General features: G+C 44.2%; 1 protein-coding gene across 6 annotated transcripts in view; it reads left to right on the top strand.

The window, feature by feature from the left end:
- SOX5 (SRY-box transcription factor 5) overlaps nucleotides 1-24,600 on the top strand; it is a 590,818-nt gene that overhangs the window by 296,214 nt on the left and 270,004 nt on the right. The gene's annotated exons all lie outside the window — the stretch shown is intronic.

Here is a 24,600-nt window from a genome sequence, read left to right as displayed (position 1 = left end):
TCGCTCCCATTTCCTACATGCCTGAGAGCCCGTGGCTCCCCTCTAACCCGAGCCCTCAGATGTGAGTGTTGGAGAAGGGCTCCGGTCCTGGCAGCCCACAGAGCTTCGCGTGGATATGAAAGGTGGCTGGGACTGCAGCCCTCAGCAGTAACACCTTACATCATAAAAAACAACAAAAAAAGTAAAAGATTTATCCCCCAAATTCCCACATTTGTCTTGAACAGCTCCTGATTCCAGCTGCACTTTCAGAGTTTTCCAGAATTCTGCTGATTCTTCTGTCAGTTGTTCATTCTCCAGCTGCTGACAGTGACTTTCTCCTCCAGTACCCATCCAAACCAGAACCTAAGAGCACACTTTAAATACTTTTAAATTTCTCCTTCATGCTACTCTGACACAGAACCCCAGTGAGGGCAATCAGAAAACTGGGGGCTCCTTATCCTCACAAAGCTCCCGGGGTGCCAGCTCCTACTCTGCTGTGTGCTGCTCTAAACTTTACCATGTTTTATAATCTGTTCAGCTGCGTGCTCTCCTGTCATCTGCACACATTAAATATTTACCTTAAAATTCTAATGCACATCCCAGGAGCAGGGGAGGCTGTTAAATCCTCACGGAGAGAATTGCTGAAGTGGTGGGGGAACCTCAGAGAGGGCAATAACCACCAGGACTCTCCTCTCCTGTTCTTTAGGACCTGCTGGATTGCCCAGGCTGCAGTGCAGTGCATGCAAAGCAGGTGCAGAATATCAGATATGTGGAGAGTTACCTGCTGTGAGAATGGAACTGGCCTGTGCTGTAGGATGCACAGGAATTTAGCTGGAAATAAGGATGTGCTGCCTGCCCCACTCAGGGCACAGGGATTGCCTCTTCTGCCACTTTTCTAATTGAAAGGGTCAACCTCTGGAGCATAACATTTATTAAAATAGGTAAATATTGCTGCAAAGTGAGTGCTCTAAAGAGTAGCACAAATATTTGCCATCCTCAATTTCCCACCTTTTCCCACCTTCCCTATCCATTACATGATATTGCACACTGGCTGGTATTTCCACCTTGCTGTTGTATTAACCATCCCTCTGGTTGAGATCAGCTTCATGCAATGCTTTTCAGAGGTGGTGCTCTTGATGTGCTCCATTTTCTATCCATTGTGCATTGGCTGCTGACCTGCCATCAATCAGCTCAAATGCCTCCGTGCCCTTTCCAGCCATTTTTGTTTTCTCTGTGTGTGCTGAGAATGAGATTTAAAGCAATGTGCCAGTGATTAAACAATTACTCTGTCCTGTCCCTTTCATATCAACAATTTGAAAGGGGAAAAAAGCCAGCTATTCTTTTGTGTGTGTGACTGTGGCCTCGAGCTTTGAATCCAGTCTATGACAAAGTGGTGTCTGCTTAAAAAATATTAACAATAATATTGTAACACAGGTGGCCTTTTCAATTATATCTGGGGACCTTTAACCATCCTAAGACAAAGAAAGCAGTTTAATGCAGACTTTGATAATGTCATTTTTGGTCACCTGTTAATTAATGAACATGAAAAGGCTGAAATTGGATAGATCTTCTGAGCTAATAATGGCAGCAGTGTGAACTCATTTCCAAAGACAATTTTAAGGGTACTTGAAGGTTTAGGCAGCTCTCCTTCTTGACAAGACCCGTTCCCAAACTGCCCCTTTGCAGGAGCTCATAAAACAAGGGAGGGAGGACACAAGGAAGAGCAGGATGGCTGTGGCACTGGAAATGACTCCCCATTGCCTTTCCATTTCTCTCTTGGGCAAACATGCTCTTCCACCTGCAGCTGTGACCTGCCAGGGCTTAGGTCCTGGAGTTTTGACAAATGTAAGTTTGGATCAGGTTCCTGCTTTGAGCTACAATACGCAGAGGAGCTGCAATGCAACCAGGAAAAGCAGAAGGGCTGTTTCAGTTTACAAACTTCTGGAGAAAGGATGCTCAATGGCATTAACTGGAATATCAAGGCCTGATTATGATTATGATTATTAAGCTTGACTCTTAACAATGGCAGTGCTGTAACTGCGAGCCTTGTTCTTCTGTTGCTGGTAATCAGTGTTTTGCCATGTGGCAAAAAAGGTGGCACTTTAAGTTGTGAATATCTTGCAAAACTCAACAAAAAAGTTGAGTTTTTAAATTTTCAGCCAGTTTTTAAATGTTTCAAAATTCTCTTCATTCCCCTCACTGAATTCTACAAATTACACAACAGAAAATCCATCCAAGTCCATCTCACTGGGCAGTAGTAACCTGAAGTGTGATCTCTGTGTCCCAATGCTCTCCTTTTGAGTGGAATGGGAAGAGCCAATGCCTTGTGCTGTCATGGCCTGAAGAGGATCAGTTCCATGCACTGCTAGGGGAGCAGATGAGGATGTCCTGAACCAGCAAAATACCTGTTGCCAGCCTTCCATCTTTCCAAAACAGGTTGAATTTGAATCCATCTGCTGCCCAAAGCTGTGAGGTTGCACATGGGGAAGGTGCCTGCCTTGTGTCAAAGCTGATCACCTTCAGTGGGCATCGGTGACACCAACCCTCCCTAAAATGTGAGATATGTGAGGCTTTGTTTGTAAAATAAGCAGGAATATGCTACACTGACCGTGTTTGCCAGTTGGTTTCAAAGTAAAATACCTTTACAATTCTTTATATTAGGCCAATCCTTAAGGAGATTTAGGATTTCATCCATCTTTGGGGCCCCCAAAAGAAGAAGGATGTGGGTATGCTGGAACAAGTGCAGAGAAGAGCAGTTAGATGATGAGAGCACTTCTCCAAGGGGACAGACAGACTGACAGAGTTGGGTTCAGCCTGGCAAGGGAAGGCTCCAGAAGACCCTAAAGGGGCTACAAGAAACCTAGAGAGGGACTATTCACAAGGGCCTGGGGTGACAGGGCAAGGGGAATGGCTTCACACTGACAGAGAGAGGGTTGGGATGGGATATTGGGAAGAGTTCTTTACCATGAGGGTGGGCAGGCCCTGGCACAGGTGCCCAGAGCAGCTGTGGCTGCCCCTGGATCCCTGGAAATGTTTAAGGCCAGGTTGGACAGGGCTTGGAGCACCCTGGGATGGTGGAAGGTGTCCCTGCCCAGGGCAAGGTGTTTGGAATTACATGATGTTCAAGATCAAGATGAGATGATGTCCAACCCAAACTGTGCTATGATTCAATTATTTAAATTCCTGAATTCCACTAATTTTGGGGGAGGTTAGCACCTCACAGAGCATTATCATGGGTTTCTAAGTGTCTATGGTGTTGATGCCCATAGCACAGGTTTTATTTGAAATGGGAGGTGGTTCTCTGCCTGGGAAGAATGCAAAACAACAGCTGAGGAAACTCAAAGGATGTGCATCACCCATTCCCACCAGAAAAGAGGATGTTTAGTGTCCCACAGCCTTGAGTTGAAAGTGCTTCCCAGATGCTCAGGAGTGCAATTTGGCTGAGCCACTGATGGAACACAGGAGTGAAAATGTCATGGAACGGAATGGACAGGCACAAAGATCTGAAGGGAAATGCCATATCAAATGGAAATACCAGGCACAATTTAAACCCAGATTTTCCCCAGCAGTGTATCTACCTGCATTCCCACTGGTGAATTGGCAAGAGCACATCCCAGAGTAATCCATTTGCAGGCATCTTTTCTGAAGTGAAAAAAAAAAAGAGCAGTTAATGCATATGCAGAAAGGAAAATATCCTTATCTCATTAACAGACTTTCTTTAAGCTTGCTAAGATTAGAATACTTAGTTATTTCAAATTGGTAAAACATGCATTCATTATAAACATGATTATAATGATAACTTTGTAGATAATAATCAATTATTTAAATATGAATTATTTCCCTACATTAGAGTCATGTTTTCAGCTATAATCACCTTGGGTGCTCAATTCCTCCCTCCTTTACAGCACCTCTGGCTGCATGTGGAACATTAACTATTTGCTTCCAGGCACAGGCCAGGAGAGAGCCAGACACAGAACCAAAATTTACTGTATTGTCCTGACCAAGAAGTTAAACATGTGCTCCTTTAGACTTTCTGAGGTGGGAAATAAATGCCATGCAGATGGACATCTTACCTCACCATTTTTCCCCTTTCATTTTTGTGAAAAAGCTTGCACCAGGAGCAATGCTCACAGGAATAATAAATAAAAACCTGATGTCCTGGCTGTTTGGAAGCACATCCATTTTTAATAAGGGTTCTGGGAGGATTAGCACCCGGCCACAAGAGCTTCACTCACAGCATTGCCAGGTGAGGGGCACAACCAGCTCTCCTGGCTGGAATGTGCTCCTGAGCTCCACATGAGGATTTAACCAAGTTCTTCTCTTCTCCTCGTGGTGTGCAGAAAATCCACCCTGAAATATTAGCTCTCCTGTAACATGCTAAACATTTGTAAGGTGGGCTATTCACAGCATTTATGTGCAGCCAGTGGAATTTAATCTCTTTTATTTCTTGCTCCAAGTCTTGTCAGTTGTTTCCCCCCATTCTTTAGTAGTCTCTTTAATATGGTTTGCACATACTTAATATATTCCCTCTGAGGTTCTCAGCACACTTTCAAGAGCTACTTTTGCCCTGCTATGACTCTGCAGCCTATCTAGAATGTAATAGCACTATAATATACCTTTTTTATAGATATATAAACTGAAACATTGAGAAGTTAAATGATTTGCTGGTGGTTATGTTCAGAGTCAATGACAGGAAGGAAGGAATTCATAGAACTGGACTATCAATATCCTGCTTTAACCTGCAGACACAGTGGTGCAATCCATCTCACCCAGCTTCAGCTGCCTTCAAAGCAGATGCTGGGGCAAAATGAGTTATCTCTTCTTTTTTCCTTTTCCTTTTCCTTTTCCTTTTCCTTTTCCTTTTCCTTTTCCTTTTCCTTTTCCCTTCCTTTTCCTTTTCCCTTCCTTTGTCCTTCCTTTGTCCTTCCTTTCCTTTCTTCTTCCGTTCTTTCTGCCAAAGCAGAGATGCAACTCACTGAACCCTTGGGTAGTTATTTAGGAGGTGTCACATTTATTCTGTCCTGTGAGACCCCACTTCTCCCTGCTAGCCATGAATGGAGTGTAGATCTGATATTAGCATGCGTAATATTGGGTGAGACAGATCCCATCCGAGCTTCCCTTCCCATCCATTTGAATTCTGAGTGCTGAGTGGCTCTTTATCAAGGTTTCAAGAAGAATACTTTGGCAATGAGATTAATTAAATACTTAAAGGGAAAGCTTGGCTGCTACCAGGTTTAGCCCGGGGAGAAAGGGTTTATTGTCACAGAGCACTGAGATGTGCATGGGGAGAGGGGGAATTTTGGAGCAAAGTTTTTAGCACGATGGGTCAGGGCCTAGGTTATTTAGGCACAGGAAGGTTCATCTGGAATTTTAGAATGTGCTTAAGCACTACTTCTGTAAGCAGTTCTGAATGCTACAGAGTGATTGTCTATTTACATTTTAAGGCATTTTTTAGAATCCATCCCCAGGTACTTCAGGAAAAAAAATCCATGGATATGATAAGGCAGGCTGAAGGGAAATTCATATTTCAGAGGGGGAGTAAAACATGCTAGAGAAACTGTAGTGTATTTGGGCACGGTGATTTATATGCTTGCAGGGATTATTAACTTCTTTACTCCATAAGTGCTCCAGAGCACAGCTGTGTCTGAGGCTGCTCTCCCATTCCAGAGCAGCACAGACAGCCCTGGACCCGAGTCCATTCCTGCACGAGGGGAAATGCTCCCAATAAACCACAAAACAAGGCCTGCAAAGCCTGACAAAGAGGGGGCTGAAGCTGTTGAAACTCTGCCTGGACTGATAGTTTGTCTTAATGTCTAAAATAACTTGTTAGGTCTCTGTGAGACCACGGCATAATAATCTTGAGCAAATGTATTTCATTACTTCCATGCTGCTGCAGTCTAACTGCTGCCTCTTGTTTCATAACTTGCCAAGTGCCTGGGGCAGGAACTAGGATTTTTCACAGTAGCAGCTACCATCCACTCGTGGCTGAGGTTCCCAGGCACTACATTACAACAGTTCTGTTCTGATAATTGCATAGGTAAAGAGGCAGATGCTCAAAATTTCACATATTCCTAGAGGCTCACTGAATTGCAGGAATACAGAGGCAGAGAAAAGGGGGGGAAGGAAGGAAGGGAAGGAAGTGAAGGTGTTATTGTATAATTTGTCATTTTTTTTAACAATCTCAAGCCCTAAAAATAGGCACACATCTTTAGAAAGTTCAGGATTGGAGCAGAGTGGGAAAGGATCCTGTGCTGATGTCTGAAAATGTTTCTAATGGAGTTTGGCTTGCTCCAACAGAACACAATGATAGGTGTGTTTTATGTTGGGCTGGGAAAAGAAGGTAAGAATTTAATTATGAATATCTTTGTAAATAGACCATTTATCATCATGATGGATATAAAGCTGAAAACGTGGCATAGCTGGCAAGCACATTCCTTAAGTGAGTCTAACCTGAACTTAATAAAGAAATGCCAAAGTAGCTGCTGTGCCAAGAGCCAGGCTCCAGTCCATCACCCTGCCAGGTGACACTGTGCTTAGTGCTGGGACAATCCAGCAGCAGCAGGGCCAGCTGCTCCCAGCCCAGCAGAATCAGATTTACTGCACAGGAGCTGCTGCTCTCAGAGCAGTGCGAGCTGCAGCCTGCATGGCACAGGAGCAGGAAGGACAGATAGACAGACAGCCCAAAGAGGGCTGGGGGCAGCTCCATCGGTGCCCTGCTGCTGCTGGCTTGGGCTGGGAGTGTAGAATTGAGGGGACACAATTCCATGGCAGTGCTGGTTGTGCAGTTTGGGAGCCTTCAGAGCATGACAGCCACTCACTGAAAATCTCAAAGAGCTGGGATGGCTCCTCTCCCCTTTACAGCTTTTTGAATGAGAGCAGGGATGGCAGTTTTCATGTCTCAGCTAAGCTCAGAAACCTGCCTTGCCAAAAACCTCACAAAATTACTGTTTGTTTTCTCAGGCATCTTTAATTTTAAAATGTACACTTGCTCTCCATTATCCATTCTGCCCTCACCACCGTGCTGTATTTATGTGTATTTGCTCTCTGGCTAATTGAAAATGTTTGTCTGCTCCTGGAAGTGAAAGAGATGGGTGAGTTTGTAAGGGCATGTGTGAGGAGCCCAGAATACAAGCCCACAGCAAGGGCCATGTATTTGAGGAGCTTCTTTTCTCTAAAGTGTTTTTTAGGGGTTTCTTTAGGTGTCTTCTTCTCTTCTTTAGGCCATGAATTTTAGGTGTTTCTTGTCTCTAAGTCTGTGTTCGGGCCATGCATTGCAGGTATTTCTTGCCTCTAAAGTGTGTATTCAAGCCATGTATTTTAGGTGTTTCTTGTCTCTAAAGTCTGTGTTCAGAAATTTCTGTTCTAGACAGAAATTCAAGAGTTAAAAATAAACTGGCACCACTGAGGAAGCTTGTATTTCCTGTCAGTGTGCAAGTTTCAGGGAATGTGAAATGCTATTTGCCTTTGGTGCTTTGCCTCCATGGGGTGGCACACAGGTTATGGGATGGCACACAGGTTACAAGGTGGCACACAGGTTATTGGGTGGAACACAGGTTATGGGGTGGCACACAGGTTATGGGGTGGCACACAGGTTATGGGATGGTACACATTTAATGGGATGGCACAAAAGTTCTAGGATGGCACACAGGTTATGGGATGGCACACAGGTAATGGGATGGCACACAGGTTACAGGGTGGCACACAGGTTATGGGATGGCACACAGGTTATGGGGTGGCACACATTTAATGGGATGGCACATAGGTTATCGGGTGGCACACAGGTTATGGGACGGCACACAGGTTATGGGATGGCACACAGGTTATAGGATGGCACACAGGTTATGGGATGGCACACAGGTTATAGGATGGCACACAGGTTATGGGATGGCACATAGGTTATCGGGGGGCACACAGGTTATGGGACGGCACACAGGTTATGGGATGGCACACATTTAATGGGATGGCACACAGGTTACAGGGTGGCACACATTTAATGGGATGGCACACAGGTTATGGGATGGCACACATTTAATGGGATAACACACAGGTTACAGGGTGGCACACATTTAATGGGATGGCACACAGGTTATGGGATGGCACACATTTAATGGGATAACACACAGGTTACAGGGTGGCACACATTTAATGGGATGGCACACAGGTTATGGGATGGCACACATTTAATGGGATAACACACAGGTTACAGGGTGGCACACATTTAATGGGGTGGCACACAGGCCAGGGCAGGAGGCAGCCCAGGCTCCTGCTCAGCTCCTGGCTCCCTGTTTCCCCTGGCTCACCCAGAGGCAAGGCAGTGCCAATCAGCTGATTGGCAGCACGGCTCCTCTCTGAGCGGCAGCGTCTGTTGGCTCCTGCAAAGTTCCTGCCAAAGCATTCTTAAACTCTAATTTGGGAAAGAAAATTGCAATCTGGCATATCCCTGCTGGAAGGGTGCCGACCCCTGCTCCGGGTTGGCAGAGCAGGGCATGAGGCTCCCTCTGCTCAGGGCACCAGGGGGATGAGGCTCCCCTTGTTCAGGAGAGCAGGGGATGAGGCTCCCCTTGTTCAGGAGAGCAGGGGATGAGGCTCCCCTTGTTCAGGAGAGCAGGGGATGAGGTTCCCTCTGTTCAGGAGAGCAGGGGATGAGGTTCCCTCTGTTCAGGAGAGCAGGGGATGAGGCTCCCCTTGTTCAGGAGAGCAGGGGATGAGGTTCCCTCTGTTCAGGAGAGCAGGGGATGAGGTTCCCTCTGTTCAGGAGAGCAGGGGATGAGGTTCCCTCTGTTCAGGAGAGCAGGGGATGAGGCTCCCCTTGTTCAGGAGAGCAGGGGATGAGGTTCCCTCTGTTCAGGAGAGCAGGGGATGAGGTTCCCTCTGTTCAGGAGAGCAGGGGATGAGGCTCCCTCTGTTCAGGAGAGCAGGGGATGAGGCTCCCCTTGTTCAGGGCACCAGGGATTGAGGCTCCCCTTGTTCAGGGCACCAGGGATTGAGGCTCCCCTTGTTCAGGGCACCAGGGATTGAGGCTCCCCTTGTTCAGGGCACCAGGGATGAGGCTCCCCTTGTTCAGGGCACCAGGGATTGAGGCTTCCCTTGTTCAGGGCACCAGGGGGATGAGGCTCCCCTTGTTCAGGGCACCAGGGATTGAGGCTCCCCTTGTTCAGGGCACCAGGGGGATGAGGCTCCCCTTGTTCAGGGCACCAGCAGTGGGATGTGAGCCTGGCTCCTCTGAGGGCAATGGAGCTGCCCACGTGGTGACAAGTGAACAAATTGTCCCTGCCCATTGTCGCTGGATGAGGCACTAGGTAACCAGATTGATTTTATGATCCCTCGCTGAGTGTTCAGGGCTGCTGCTTGAAAAAGACATCTTTTATCTGTCAGCCAGTAAATCTCACATGGAGCTGCAAACATGCTGGAGAGCTAGAGCTCAGCAATGCCATTTTTATGAATAGAAACATTTTCAGAATAGACGCTCTCCTGAACACACAGTTGTTTTACAGGAATTAAAGAAGTCCTTATGGTGGAGGGATAAGCCAACTCTGGATAAAATAAGAACCAGTCTATACTTTGATCTGCTGTTTGAACAGAACCATTTTGAAGAACTTAAAAAGTTCAGACTTTTGTTGGTCTTTTCGCCTTCCTCCTTGCTTTTCTCTTTCCAGGTTTACCTGGAAGCAAATAGCAATACAACACAAGATAAGAGGCTTGTTTGCCCTATTATTGACATGAAATCTACAAGATTTGCAACAAATGGCTTTTCTGGTTTATCAACATTACCAAAGATCTTGGATATTTGACATGCATATAAAGCAAAATGCTCTGGTGACCAAAATCCAAATAGCACACAAAGAACATGTCAGCTGTATGGCCATCACTGTGAGCCTCATCTCTTCAAAACAGCCATAAATTTGCAAGAAGGCAAACTAAGCATGAGGTTGATTTTTTAAATTTTTTTTTTTCTCAATAAAACTTGATTTTTATTTATTTTTTTTCTCAAATGGATGTTCATAACATTTCCAGGTCACCCAGCGTTCCATGCCTTGCCCCATCTCTGCCATTTCAGTAACAGACGATTGATGAGAGTGCATCAGAGGAAGGTGCACAGTGTAGTCCCACTGAAATCCACTCCAGTCTCAACTTTTCTCTTGTTTTCTACATTGCTTGCTGAGTATTAGAGGAGCCAATAACATACTAACAGTGGCTCAAAGAAAATAGCCTCCCAATGAGAGAAATTTTGGCTGTAGAAACAACGCTTTCACCCAAGACCCATTGGTGAGTTTTTGTAGCAATTCTGTGCATTTATGCACTACTCTCTATTTTGAAAGTGCTGTAAATAAAATTAACTGGTCTTGGAAGCCCCCTAAAAAAACTAATGGCTTTTTTTTTAGGATTGGGATGCTTAAGAGGTTGACCTGTAAGATCTGACAGGAGCTGGACCAACAGTGGCCTTGTGAATTGGGGAATTGCTGCCCTGTGCCACCTGTTTGAATTATCAGGCAGCCAATCCTTACTCAGTGATGCTTCTGTACCTAGAGGTGACGGGGTGTGTAGGTTTTGGTGATGCCCATTGGAATCAGAGTGTCCATGACGTAGTCACAGTTGTTCAGAGGTAGCCAAGTGTCTCTGAGGTGTTTTTAGAGAGAGCCCTGATGATTCCCCAGTGCTCAGCCCATGCACTGAGTGCTGCTGTCTGGTGTTCTCTTGGCTCAGTGTGCTGTTTAACTGCACTGCAAGGGCCCTGTGATGGGTCCTGCACATATCCCGGTGTGGTTTGACAGTAACACTTCACAAAAATTAACTTTTGCCTCTCCTTGAGCGTTTGAATGGCTTCGAGCAGACATTAAAGGTGTAGCACGTGTTTATATTTTTCAGAATCAAAGATGCTAATTCCAAGAGATTGCTCCACACCAGATTCAAGCTCTGGAGTTTACATGTATTTGCAGCCTGTTTCCTGTCAGGGAGCTTTATTCCAGCCATATCCATTTTCTTTACACAGGGAATATCTTGTTCCCTTGAACGGGAGCTGCACTCAGGCTCAGATCTGCGAGTGTTTAATGTGAGCAGTGACAGAGCCTAAGTGCCTAAATGAAATCTTGTGATCCCAAGAACCCCCTCTTAGCTCCTGCCTGCCCTGATTGTGCTGAAACTTCCCAATTGTGAGAGATCCTTCACTGAGGATAAAGTGCACTCAGCAGAGCAGCTTTCTGGGCTGAAACGAGCAGCATTTGTGGCACTTACCAGCCTCAGAGATCTCTATGGATCCAGGCATGGGGGCTGCTCTGGGGGCTGCCCTCTCCCCCTGCACAGGGGGACAAAATGTGATTCCCCCTTTTGGGGAGAATGCAGGGGGAGGCTGGGACCTGCCGTGTTTTTAATGAAATCGTTGAAATGGGCCAGAAAGAATGAAACAGTAATTTGGCTGCAGAAAGGTATTTCTCTTCTAGCTTAATGAATTAGATAATGAAACCCTTTTAATGCTTCATCCGTGGTCATTTTCATGTGAAATGAAGGAAGGGAGTGTGGAAATGGGAGTGTCATCTACTCAGGTGTGTGTTTTATTTGCAGTGCTAGTCATTGTAAGTAAAACACACTTTTTTATGTTTTATCATTGTGTCATTGCCATCGTCACTGTGCTACTCACATTTCCCACCAAAGTGGTTTTTGCACTTTGTACCAGTTTCTACACAGACTCTGGGTCAGTAGTTGCAGCTTTAGCACCTGGTGGTTGGGATAAACCTTTTTTTGCCCTAAAAGCAGCAGCCTGATAAGGTCCAAAGGGACAGGACAGGCTTGAGTTGTGTGGCCCAAGGAGAAGGAGCAGTGAATTCACACACCACTGGGGGTAGGGTTTAAATTCTGTGCCCACATCTGTAATGAGCTTCATTCAAAGATCAGACTGCAAAATGCCTGTGACACCTAGCAGGGTGTATGGACAGCCTACAGACAGACAGACAGACAGACAGACAGGGTATATGGGAAGTGGGATGTGTTCATGTATGAGGGCTGTGCTCCCACTCTCATCTCCCTAAGGAAGGTGCTGCTGATGTTGGTTTTTATTCCTGTGGGTATTGCAGGCTGTAGGGTGGGATGTTGGTTTTATTTGCTGTGGGTATTGCAGGCTGTAGGGTGGGATGTTGGTTTTATTTGCTGTGGGTATTGCAGGCTGTAGGGTGGGATGTTGGTTTTTATTCCTGTGGGTATTGCAGGCTGTAGGGTGGGATGTTGGTTTTATTTGCTGTGGGTATTGCAGGCTGTAGGGTGGGATGTTGGTTTTTATTCCTGTGGGTATTGCAGGCTGTAGGGTGGGATGTTGGTGTTTATTCCTGTGGGTATTGCAGGCTGTAGGGTGGGATGTTGGTGTTTATTCCTGTGGGTATTGCAGGCTGTAGGGTGGGATGTTGGTGTTCATTCCTGTGGGTATTGCAGGCTGTAGGGTGGGTTTGTGATGGGTGGCTGATGAAGTAAGGATTATTTTCAGGGTGCCAGCAGGGCCTGGGCAGCAGCTTCACCTGTGGAAAATGGCTCATTCCTTCCTGCTCTGCATTTTCTGAGCAGCCTAACCATGGGTTTGCTTTCCACATCCTTTGAGATTAGTCTTTATTTCAGACAATGCTTTCAACACTAAAAGGGTCATAAAAATAGGCATTTCCTGAGAGCTTAGAAAGAAAAACTGTTAGTCTCCCATCCTTCTCCCTCCCCCAAATTATTTGATAATGGAATGGGAAGCTTTCCCATAATCTTTTGCTTGATTTTGCTAATTTGAACCTGTCAAAGATCGTGGCATTTCCTTACTGTGTGATGTGGAGCCAGCTGGAACCAAATAATCCACCCACGTTTTTCATCATCTTTGTATTCTGATAGGAGCTTCTGCCTAGCAGAAAGGAGAAAATACCTGTTATTCCTTCCTTGCTGTCATGGTGGCCACACTGAGGCTGTTTCCTCCTGGCTGAAGCCTGACTAAACCTCAATAAATGTGACCACGCCAAAAATAAAGGGTTTTCTGCCTGGAACCAACACCTTACTCTTATGGTAGTTCAAACAGAAAGCAAATTAAGGAATGACACTTTTCTTTCCACTCAGTATCCCAAATCATTATTTTCTAGGATGATTAAGGAACATTCCTCCTTTGGCTTGAAGGTACAGAGCTTTGGGTCAGAAAAAACGCCTTCCTTTATCCTTAACCTTCTTTTTTCACAGAAAGGAGAGCTTTTATGTGAGCATCTGGACCTCAGAGAGAACATGAGCAATTTCTGCTGTTACATGAATTGTTCTCTTCCTAACAAAAGCCATCTAAAGGATGGGCAGCCAGTGCAAAACCAGCTCCTCAGCCCTTGGTTTCCAGGCTTGATGCACCTGCAGGAAAGAATCTCTCCCATTTCACTTCTCCATTTCCTCCTCCTCTCTCAGTCCATATTGCATCTGTTGTAATCATCAGGGTTCTCAATGTAATATCTCTCAAATCTAATCCATTGCTATGGACCCACCTAGTGACGGCTTTACAGATGCTTTATATTCATAAAAATCTTGTAACAATCTTCTCATTATTTTTGTTAGGCTTGGGTGGTTTGGGTTTGGGTTTTTTTTTTTGGTGCTTGAAGTATATCTCAGTAGCCAAAATGAACACTGAATTTTTCCTTCAGTGAGAAAGCAATGGTACTTGGGTGGTTACACGTGAATAAATAAGCCTGAGTGCAAGGAGTGTGAATAAAGACCCTGAGTGCAAGGAGTGTGGTCACACTTGTCAGAAAATGACCACAAATTCCATGTAAAACACATCACAACATCACAGAATTGTCTGTGGTCTGAGGGTGAGGGAGCTTTTATTCACTGCATGGGGATGGAGGAGATCTGTCCAGTCTGGAGTGATGTAGTAAACCCCCTGTGTTATGTTAATAACTGAATGTTCACACGTGAGCATTCACTGTGGTACACAGATCTAGTGTGTAACAACCTTTAAAAACACAGTTCTAGGAATTTTTCATTGGCTATCCCGTGTTGTAGGGATAGGCTGCAGGTCCTGTAAGGACATTGGAGACAGTGGCAGAGATTGTGAGCATTTACCAGGAATGAAACTGTGTCTGCAGGTAAATTTTTAGTGCAGTGAGATATTTAGTAAGGTTTATAAGAAATATGCCTTTATTTCAGTTTCCAAAAACCCCAACTTGTAAGGTTTTGATTAAGAGTAAAAATCTTCCATCTCATGCTTATGAAAATACTGAAGCCATGCACAGCAGCGACACAAAACTCTGCAGATTTGTCAGATTTGTAAATGCAAGTCATTGGATCATTTCTGAAAAAAACCAGTATTTCTCTTATATGGACTAGTCCAACCATGTGCAAACTATCAAAACTCTTTCATGGTACAAAATGTACATCTTGTGCAACCTCTCGTCCAATTCCAGCAGCTCCCTCAGTTCTGGAGAGCTGATGCCATTCCATATCACCTTTCACATCAAAGATAGGCTCTGAATTTCTAGATATCCTTGGTATCAAGGCATGGTTAAAGTTCATTATCCCCTGTAGGCTCCCCAGGTCTGGAGTATGGACTGGGCTCCAAGCTGCTGGAAAAACTGATTTGCACAGCTCAATATTAGAAGTCTGGCATTGGAATAGGTGCGGCTTAAAATGGGAGGACAACAGGATTTTTGTTATTACTATATTATTATTATTTTTACTCTTATTATTACTATTACTATTATTATTAATTTATTCTAGCTAGAAATGTGGGAAAACCCCATCCAAAACAGGCATCATGTCTTGGATCTATTGAAGTTACACAGAAGAAATTCAGGTGTTTTCTAAAAGGCTATCCACGTCACATTTGTAAATATTTTTTTCCCTCTGTACTGCAACACAGAATAATTGAGGTTTTCTTCCTTGCGGTTGTAACACAGAATAATAGGTAAAAAGGGTAACAGGTTTGCTGAAAAACCAAATTATTTCCTAGTCATATTCAATTGTATAAGGTTTAAGAGGGAAATCTAACCTGTAGCCATTCTTTTGCAATATTGAGGATTACAACTGTCAGAGAAAAAAGTGAAGGAAAGGCAGATGCTAAAGTCATCAAATGAAGAGCAACAGAGCAGTGGGAAAAGTTGGACGTATCAAAATGTGCACCTGGAAATTGATGATGAGCTGAAATAGGGCTGCTAAATTAATATCTATTCTTTCCTTTTAATATTGGCTTCTAACCTGTGAGGTTGGAGAAAGCCATTTTTCTGCTTCTCTTTAATTGAACAGCAGAATTGATGCTGAGAATTAGTCTAATGACTTTTCTTTCCTTACTTGATAAATTGGTTGAAGTGGTAATAAAAAATAAAATTAAGAGACATATTGATGAGTGTTGTGATACAATAGCTATCCATCAGCACAGCTTTTATAGAGAAAAAATAGGTATAAAGATAATTGCTTGAGCTTGTCAACAAATAATAAAATACAATCATTAGATTTTTGTTTCCTTTTAATGGCAGTTTTTGAAAAAGACCTTAACAAGGTGCTTGAAGAGATTGACTTCTATATGAGGAAAAAGCGATGAGACTTTTTAGAGAAAAGATAAATACTAAAAATAGAAGTTTATGAAATAAAAGAAAAGGAGATCAGTTCCTTTTTATTTTTTCAGTTATAAGAACAAATCAGTTGCAAACACACAAAATAGGAAACAGTCTTTTATGTAACTTGTGATTTACTTCTGGCTCAGAAGTAACATGTCTTTGGATTTATATACTTTTATAAAGTAGTAAAGCAGGGGGTGAGGGACCGGAATGAGTTTCCCCCCTCATTACAGAACTCTTCTCCAGCCTGGGCCCCCTTGTTTGAAGCACCTGGGAGATAAAATAATGCACACCTGACCCTCACTGTGACCAGGCTGTGCTTTGTGTCTGAGGCAGAGTCCTCACTGAAATTCAGGGGGGATTTTTCAAATTACATACGAAAAAATTGCTTTATTAAGTGATGTACAGTTTGGGGTTTTTTTTATGCAATGGAACACAAATCCTGGCAAAGTCATGTTTTGGTGGCCCTGTGTGTCATGGCCCAGAAATCACCCTAAAGCTGTGATCTTTGTACAGATTATAGGCACAAGGCTCTGTGTGGTTGCCTCTGTGCCAAATGCCTGTCCTGGCTGCACAGCAGCTTTCAACTTTCACTACAATATTGGGACCCTTCTGAAAAACTTATGGCAAGCTGTAAAATAAATGAAAATGTCAGGCCAGTTAAAAAACAAACAAAAAAAAAAAAGAAGAAGAAGAAGAAGAATAAAGTATCTGTCTCCTTCTCCTTTTAATTTCACCCAATTTGCACTTGTGGAAACTCCTGCTGCCAGTCTGTGGCCAGCTCAGCCTTCCTTAAGAGAACAAATTTCACCTGTGCCATTGTCCCTGGTGGAAGCCCTGCCCAGAGGCTGAACCACATTGCTCCCACAAAGGGCAGCAGCCACAGCTGCCGGGGAGATGGTGACAGGAATGGCCCACTGGGGACAAACATTAAAAAAAGGTATGTACAAATGGGATTTCGTTTCTTGAAAAAGTGTTAAAATACTGTCTTATATCTGATGTGGTGAAATTTCTGCATTTTGATGTTTTTCTCTGTATGGCTCAGACTGTTAGCATTCAGAAGCTGTCTAATTTATTTTATTTTATTTATTGGATGGGGTCAGGCCCTTTGTAAATTATGGGCTGCATTCTCAGTGAATCAAAATATTTAGGTTGCTTGTGTGCTTCAGTCCTTGGCATCGTGTCACTAATTACTTTAGCACAGCTCTGAAATAATGACAAAAAGAAAATGCATCGAAAAGAAAGAGAAATTAAACTTTGTACAACAAAACAAAAGCCACATTAGAAATAGAAAATGTTATTGAAAGCAAAAAGTGGGTGACCAAATGTGCAGTCTGGATTCAGTACAATGTTACATGGCAAGAGAAGAGACACTCAGCTCTGGATCTTCTCCAGGCAGAGGAAAATTTATGACATAAATTTTCTTTGATAAACATTCCTGAGAAACTTCTTTGTGTTTTTATCTTAATGAATGTCTGTTTGCCTCAGCCCAGTGGTCTTTTTTTTTCTGTGTTTTTATATTCTTTTATAGCTCCTTTCTGATTCTTTTATACTCTGAATATACCTCGATGGCAGGTGCTGAAGATCTGTCTTGGCAGCTAATTGGTACTAGAAAGCAGTCAGCCTGGGCCTGGGCTGCATTAGGGCTTCTCCAGAGGGTCCCCAGATATTCTGATTTCCCATATTTATGCTTCAGGACTCGGTGGCAGTATTTCCTCTGCTTTTCCCTGCACGAGGCACAGAAGCATTCCCAGGGGCCTTTAGCATTCCACCCTGGCAATGTTTCTGTCCCAGGTAATGAGAGATGAGGAGCAAGAGTTAAGCCTCCATAGAAAGAGCAATAACAAGCCATTGCTCTGCTTTATGCCATACTTAGGTGTTTATTTCTCTGTAATAGTGGCTGAATTGAAGTCCGTGTGCTGAAAGTAGAAGTTTGAATTTTGCTCTTACTCAGAAGTGGAAAATCACTTATGAAACTTCATCAGAGCCCCGTTAAAATAAATTAAGGGTTACATATGCTTTTGTAACTTTATAAGTGAGCTGTAACTCCACTTACTCATTGATTGCTGATCACTGCTCAAGGTGTAAGATGGCAATGTGTTTTATATCTCCTTCCCTTGCATTTAATGGCATTAGAATCACTGCTTAATTTAGAGTTTGATCTTCACAGGGACTTGTATAACAAGTTAAATATCAATTGACTGCATTTAATAAACACTGACTTGTGTTTATCTTATCACAGACTGTATACATAATGTAGGGGTCTCATGCATGGCATACTATAGGAAGGAATAGAGTTCCAAATTTGTTCTGAATTTGACATTTCAGTATTTCTATTTATGAAACATTTTCTAGATAGCAGTTACACGAGTCCTTAGGATTATACAGACTTAAAGAATAGAATAGATAAAGAGTTTACAGAAGGTAGAAATGGCACTTCTTTCTGTGTTCTCTGTCTAATTGCAATTGAAGTCAAAACTGGTTCAGATAGAGGATATTTCTGAGAAAAGGTTTAATTCTTCACTGCCCCCCCCCCCCCCCCCAGTAAAATGTGAATACCTGATGGTGATATTATTTGAAAGAACTTTATTTTGCTACTCTTTGTAATCCAGTGAAGGGAGGGCAGCCATGAATGAAACTCAGCTTGAGTCATGCACACCTGCAAAGAGTTCAATCTGGTTAGCTCGGGGTGGCTGCAGCTCTGTGCTGAAAGTGTCACCAGTGACGGCAGGGGCACTCCAGGGAAACCACTGCTGGTAAGGGCAGCAGACATCAGTGTGTGTGTGGATGTGGAGAATCTGCATGGCAAACACCACAGCAAGCCTCAGGACCACAAGGGGAAGGCTGGAATGCCTTCACAAAACAGTTCTGGGTGATGTGGACTCTTCCAAAAACAGGTCTGCACTTCTGGTTGCGTGCTGCTTGATGATCCATGGAAGCAAAGCTGTTTGCTTCAAACCCAGCATCCTTGGTGTACAAGTTAGGGCAGAGCAGAGTGGGATTAGAAATACAGAGACAAAATGTGATCACTAACCTGGCTCAGTGCATCAGTCAAAAAAGGGACAGAATTGTTATTGTGGGAGTGATAAGGATGTGGTGGGATAAGCACTGTGAGAGCCATGAAGAAAGGCCCAGGGGGTCGAGCAGGGAGGTCTCAGTTTCAGTGCACTGGGAACCAGCTCCACAATTATTGTCCACCATTGCAGATGGAATCAGCTCCACGATTATTATCTGCCATTGCAAACAGACCAAAGTTGGGTTTAGGATACCAAGGTTCATTGTCTATCATTGCAAACAGACCAAAGTTGTGGCTGTGGGATACTCAGGTTTATCATCTACCATAGCAAAGAGACCAAAGCTGGGTTCAGGAGTCTCGGGCTCATTATCCATTATTGCAAATACACCAAAGCTGTGGATTCAGGATACTCAGGTTCATCATCTACCATTGCAAATACACCAAAGCTGTGGATTCAGGATACTCAGGTTCATCATCTACCATTGCAAATACACCAAAGTTGGGTTCAGGATTCTCAGGCTCTTTGTCTGCCATTGCAAATAGACCAAAGCTGTGGGTTTAGGATACTCAGGCTCAGAAGCTGACGTTGCCTGTTAAGTCTTGGTTCCTGGCAGCCCCTGCTCTGCACAAGCACCAGGAGAAGGGATCATTCCCTTGGCTGGGAGTCTCCGTGCATGCTGGGTGTGGTGGCACACAGAACCTGAATGAGGAACTGTAAATTAGAAATCCAGTTATTTTCTCAAATAATTTCAATCACGGTTCCTATCCATGGGTATGCTCTCTATTTTTATGACTATTTTTTGGATGGTCCAGATTTTGTTTTTTTTTTTTTTAACTGCTTCTGTGCAGACCAAGGATACTAAGACAAACAGTAAAGAGACCTTGTATACAGAAATAATAAAACAATAATAACCCCCAAAACAAAGAGGGATAAGAGAGTGAGAGACCAACACACGACACAAAACCAGGATTGTGCAACCTCACTAATATTTCTCAGTTCTACAATTAAAAGTTACTTATTGCTAAAATAGACATGTAATTTAATTTTCAATGTGTTTACGTGTACTATTTTAATTTCTGAAAATCCCTATTTATATTATAATTTGAAAATATATTAATGTTGAGATTCCTTTAGCCTGGCTGATTCAGAGTGGACAGGATGAAAGAGTGAGATTCAACCTCGTTTTAAAAAATAAATAGGCACTTTATTGTAATATTCAGGGAAGTTTGAATTTAGATGAAGGTTCAGATTTCTTTTTAAGGGTAGCATCAGTCCCTTTTTACAGGGAGGGTTGCAGATGGTAGGGCCTTGCTAAAAGTGCAAGTGAATAACTGATAAATGAGGGCTTCCCACTTACAAATGAGATGGTTTTACTTTTCCTTGAAGAAATGCAGTAAATTGAAAAACTCTAAATAGCACAGAAATTTCAGTCCTCCAGACCGCCTTCTCCTTCTCAGATTTTGCTATACTATATTCAGCATTCAGTTTTGCCAACACTGAACATGCCTGATGTGGCATTTACATTCTTTAAAAAAGGCATAGATTAGTTTTATTCCTAAGAGTTAACTTCTCCTCTTGACACATGTACTTAATTCCCATTAATGGAAATGGCAGCTAGGCATGCACACTGGAAGGAAAAATCTGTTCCTAAGCATATGATCCAAACTGCATTGTAGCTAAACATTTCCATGCTCTGAAGTCAGCACTCATTATTTGCAAGGTATTTTTCATGATAAATGCATCAGCCCCGCTCCATTCTCCCTCCACTCTCCATGGTGTGTTGCAAACACCTTTCTTAGGAGCCTTACAGATTCATCCTTAATGCTGTAGTTGTTTGCAGCATGTGTGCCTAAAAAAGAAAATCCATTTAGGATCTTCGGAGTTTTGCATATTTTCTGTGAGAATTTTCCAGCAAATCGTTCTGTGGAACATCTTATATTGCCTTGGACTTGGTAGGTCTCTGTTATTAAAACCTACAGTGGAAATAACAAAACCCAAAAACCTCTTCTTTTTCCCCCCAGATCTTCCTTTGCTTACAGTATTGCAGCATCTGCCAAAGGCACTAGACTGAAGTGATATCATTTAAGGATTTTAAAAAAATGTTTCATTTAAGGTTTCCCTTCTTCCAGTATGCTTGTGTAAAGACTTGAGGATTCTGCCTGTGCAATATTCAGGAGTTACAGGATTTCTAACTTGAGCTGGGTGGATAATTGATTTTTTGGTTCACTTCTTGAATTGGAGAACCACAATAGCAAAAAAAAAAAAATCAGTAAAGCACAAAAATTCTTACAGGAGTTTATGATTTCAGTTGTGTCCTCTCATCCAAATGAAAATCAGAGCTTTTTTTTTTTTAGTTCAACCCAAATTGTCCTCTTTTACTGGGCCTTTTTTGTTTGGTACCCCTTAAAGGAAGCAAAGCAAGAGAAATACAGATTCACTGAATATAGCTCATGTTTCTCATCAGTTAAAGACATTTGAACTTGTCTGAATTCTCATCTTGAGAAGAGAGAATTGTGAGCATTAAATGTGGATGCTGGAGGTTGCCGGTGGGTTTTGTAACTACCACCCACTCACTAAAAAGAGCCACCAGAGCTGCCTATTAGTAGTCAAAAGTTTCCGAACGAGATGATAAAATTTCTTACGTTAAAAACTGGACATGCAGTTGCATGTTATGCACATTTTCGTCTTTCTCGGTGGTTATTTATCCGAATTTCTCAGTTTTTCCACTCTCTGATGTGCTAGCAGACTCTGTGACATGTCCTGGCAATTTCTAAAAAGCAAGCTAAAAGTCAATATGAAATGATTTTCAGAAGGGTTTCGAGATTCCCTCAAACCACTTAACTTGCCTTTTCTCCATCTTGCAATTGCAGCCGAACTACTTATGAGAAAGTAATTTCATCAGAAAGTCTATACTTAACTGTCTATATCGCAGTAATATATATATTATCCACATAATCCAGTATAGGACAAGGATACCATAATGCAGAATTACTACAAGAGTAAGTTGGTTTTTTCTCCTCTCTGGACACCACTCTGTTTCCCCCCAGTTATCTGGGAGCCGGAGCTCAGTAGTTGCAGATAACTCAGTTATCTTAGTTTTCTCGCCCACGCTTTTATTTTTCTATTTTTCCTCGTTTTAATATGATTCTTCCTCATCTAGCCCATGTCTTCTTCTGTAACTCCTGATGCTGATGGTGGCTGCTTTGGTTTATAATCACACTAGCAGAGAGCCAGCAAACCAGGAGCCCCAGTGTGCTGGGAATAACACCAGCTTGGATGGGCGTGGGATCACTGTCCTGCAAAAGCTCAGGTGGGAAATTATAATGGAAAGGGGTAAATACAGAACAGACAAAGAAAGGACATGGTGGGAGAAGGGCAGTTGTGGAACCGAGTTGCTAAAAGGATGTGAGGTTAGAGCTAAGATACAAAGTATGGTTCTACCCAAATGCTCGAGATTTATCCTTCCTTTAATAAAAGGTGCTCCTCGTTTTCTTCCAGACGTGGCTTCTGTGCAGCTTCACTCTGTGAACTCCTCCCAGGGCCAGGTGTGAGGGGAGGCCCCAGAACCAGGGGAGGCAAACCAGGGCTGGGGCAGAAGGAGCAGCGTTTATGGATGGGCAGTGGTGCATCCAGGGGAAAATGAAACACCAAGGAGGAGAGGGGCCCTACAGAGCGGGAATACAGAAATGAAGCATGTTTTAAACAACACAGTAAAAGTAAAAAAATCTGTGGGGAAAAAAGCTGAAATACACGTATATATTAAAAATATATATGTCCGTTTCAGCAGCATAAGGGCTGTTGTTGACTGTGAGGCATGTGGGGTCTTTGTTTTCCATCCTTTTGCTGGAGTTGGCTAACTGTGTCAACTTGGGCAAGCTCCTAAGCCTGCCTGCATCTCAGTTTCCTTATTTGAGGCCAAATTCTCTTACTAAGTAGCCTCCTACTCCACACAGAGATTTGCTGATTTGAATGGAGCCCCTGCAGAGCGAGATACTTTTCAATACAAATAAAGTTTTGGAATCGGCCCTAATTATATTTATTACCTGCAGAGGAGTAATGCGATACTTAACGTGGTTTGAGACCCTCAGATGAAAGAGAAAGTATTCGGAATTGTTCTTTTTAATCATCTGCTGCCTTTTCAAAGCCTAAAAAAGGGATAGCCACTAAAAATCAAATGAAAAATGCGTGTGGACATTAAGGGGTTTGTCAGGCTCCCATGAAAGGATCTCTGTGGGAAATATTATTTGCTGGGGGGTGCAGAAGGGAGCTGGTTTGCCCTGCCCCGCGGTGAGGAGCCAGGAGATGTGGGTGATGCTGAGCAGGCAGGCTGGAGGTGCCTGTGCTCATCATCCCCTTTGTGCCTGGGCAGAGTTGTGTGCCGGGCCGGGCCGGGGATGCCGATGGATGCCGATGAGCACGACTTGGGAGTGGGATTGCTGCCGGTGATTAAAGGAGCAGCCCGGCTCCCAGTTGGCAGTGCCTTTATACCAGCGCGGGGCTGGCCGGCCTCCGCATGAGCCTGCTGCTTCCTACATGTGCACCGAGCAGCAAATTAAACGCTGGAGCCGTTGGATATTAAAAATAATAAGCTTTTCTATTCTGGCGTTTTTCTCCAGCCAGCGGGCATGAAAATGGTGAAAGTTTTATGGATGCTCCGCGCAAATATGTGTGTGTATTTCAAAAAGTAAACTCGCAACCTCCGCGCCACTGGGAGGCAGGGATGAGAGGGGTGGCAATGGACCTCATCAAACCGCTGTGGGGTCAAAACCACGTGCGTTTGTAAGGCCCTTAATGCTGTCCAGCTGCAGATGAAAGCGGGGGGGGGAAGAGAGAAAAGAGTGAGGGCAGGGGAGCTGGAAAGAATGGGGTATAGATCCGTGCTCCTGCGTGGGTGTGTGCGCACGTATGTGCGAAAGAACAGGGCGCACAATTTTTTTTCTCCTTTTTTGTTTTTTTCCTTTCCCTGCCGGCCCTTGCGGGGAGTTGAGGGCCGGGCAGGACAGCCCCGGCTCGCTCGGGAGCTTTTCCCCGTTCGCTGCCCCGTTCCCCGGAGCGCCGTGCCCGCCCAGCGCGCAGGGATGCGCCGTGCCCGGCCGGGATGCGGGGGATGCGGGGCCCGATCCCGATCCCTGCCTGCCTCCCGATGCGGGGCATGCCGGGGGCTCCGGGGCCCGATCCCTGCCTGCCTTCCCGGCCCCGCAGACTTCCATTGGGATCACTGGAGTGCTGCGCTCCGCCAGGCAGCCCAGGGGCTCCGCGCCTCGTCCACCTTGTTATCAGCGATTGTCTGGGCAGGGAATGGCAGGGAGCGCGACCCCGGGGCTTTGCTGCTCGCCCGGAGAGTTAGGGGGGGGGAAAGGGGGTGTGATTAAACGAGAAAAGCCGCAGCAGATGAACGGAAAGTTTATTTTTGTTGTTGTTTGAACATCCGTGTGTGTGCGTCCGTGTGCGCGCCCGCTGTTTTGGCATGTGGCTACCTTTTCCCTCGCGCACAACAGGGCTGTTTGATGGAGTTTGGAGCTGAGGAAACTTTGGGTTTGTTGCCAGGACGGTTCGCAGCACTTTGTGGAAAGCAAGAGCTAACAGTGAGACCGACAGAGTGAGTGACAAGTTGTTTACAGGTTTCCTTGAAGGGGCCTCTGCTATATTTCAATCTGTCAAAGTTGCTTTTCTTCCCTCAGAACAATGCCTGATTGTTGTGCGGGTGATTTTTTTTTTTTTTTTCCTTTCCCCTACCCAAAGAGAGAGAGAGAAAGAGGGAGAGAGAAAGCCAGAGACCGGGAAGGGTGGGGGGGGGGGGGGGGGGAAAGGAATGAAAATTCTTCGGAGCACAAATGCCTTTGGTAACATTTTTATGTGTTTAATCTCTTCTCTCGGAGTTGAAATAGGGGAGTTGATAACTGTTTCCATTTAATCAGTCTGCTCTTGTTTTATCTTCTTTCTCCACTGATCTTCCTCAGCGCAGGGGATTTGCTCCTGCCTCGCCGCTTTAGGTGGATTGTCGGGACTGCTTTTTGTTGGTTTTTTTTTTTTTTTCCCCTCCTCCCCCCGCCGCCCCC

The sequence above is a fragment of the Melozone crissalis genome, unplaced genomic scaffold (genome assembly GCF_028551555.1).
Source record: "Melozone crissalis strain CALT ecotype California unplaced genomic scaffold, PUWL_Pcris_2 ptg000033l_1, whole genome shotgun sequence".
NCBI lineage: Eukaryota > Metazoa > Chordata > Aves > Passeriformes > Passerellidae > Melozone > Melozone crissalis.
Note: the sequence above shows the minus strand (reverse complement) of the source record. Positions and strands in the feature narration are given on the sequence as shown.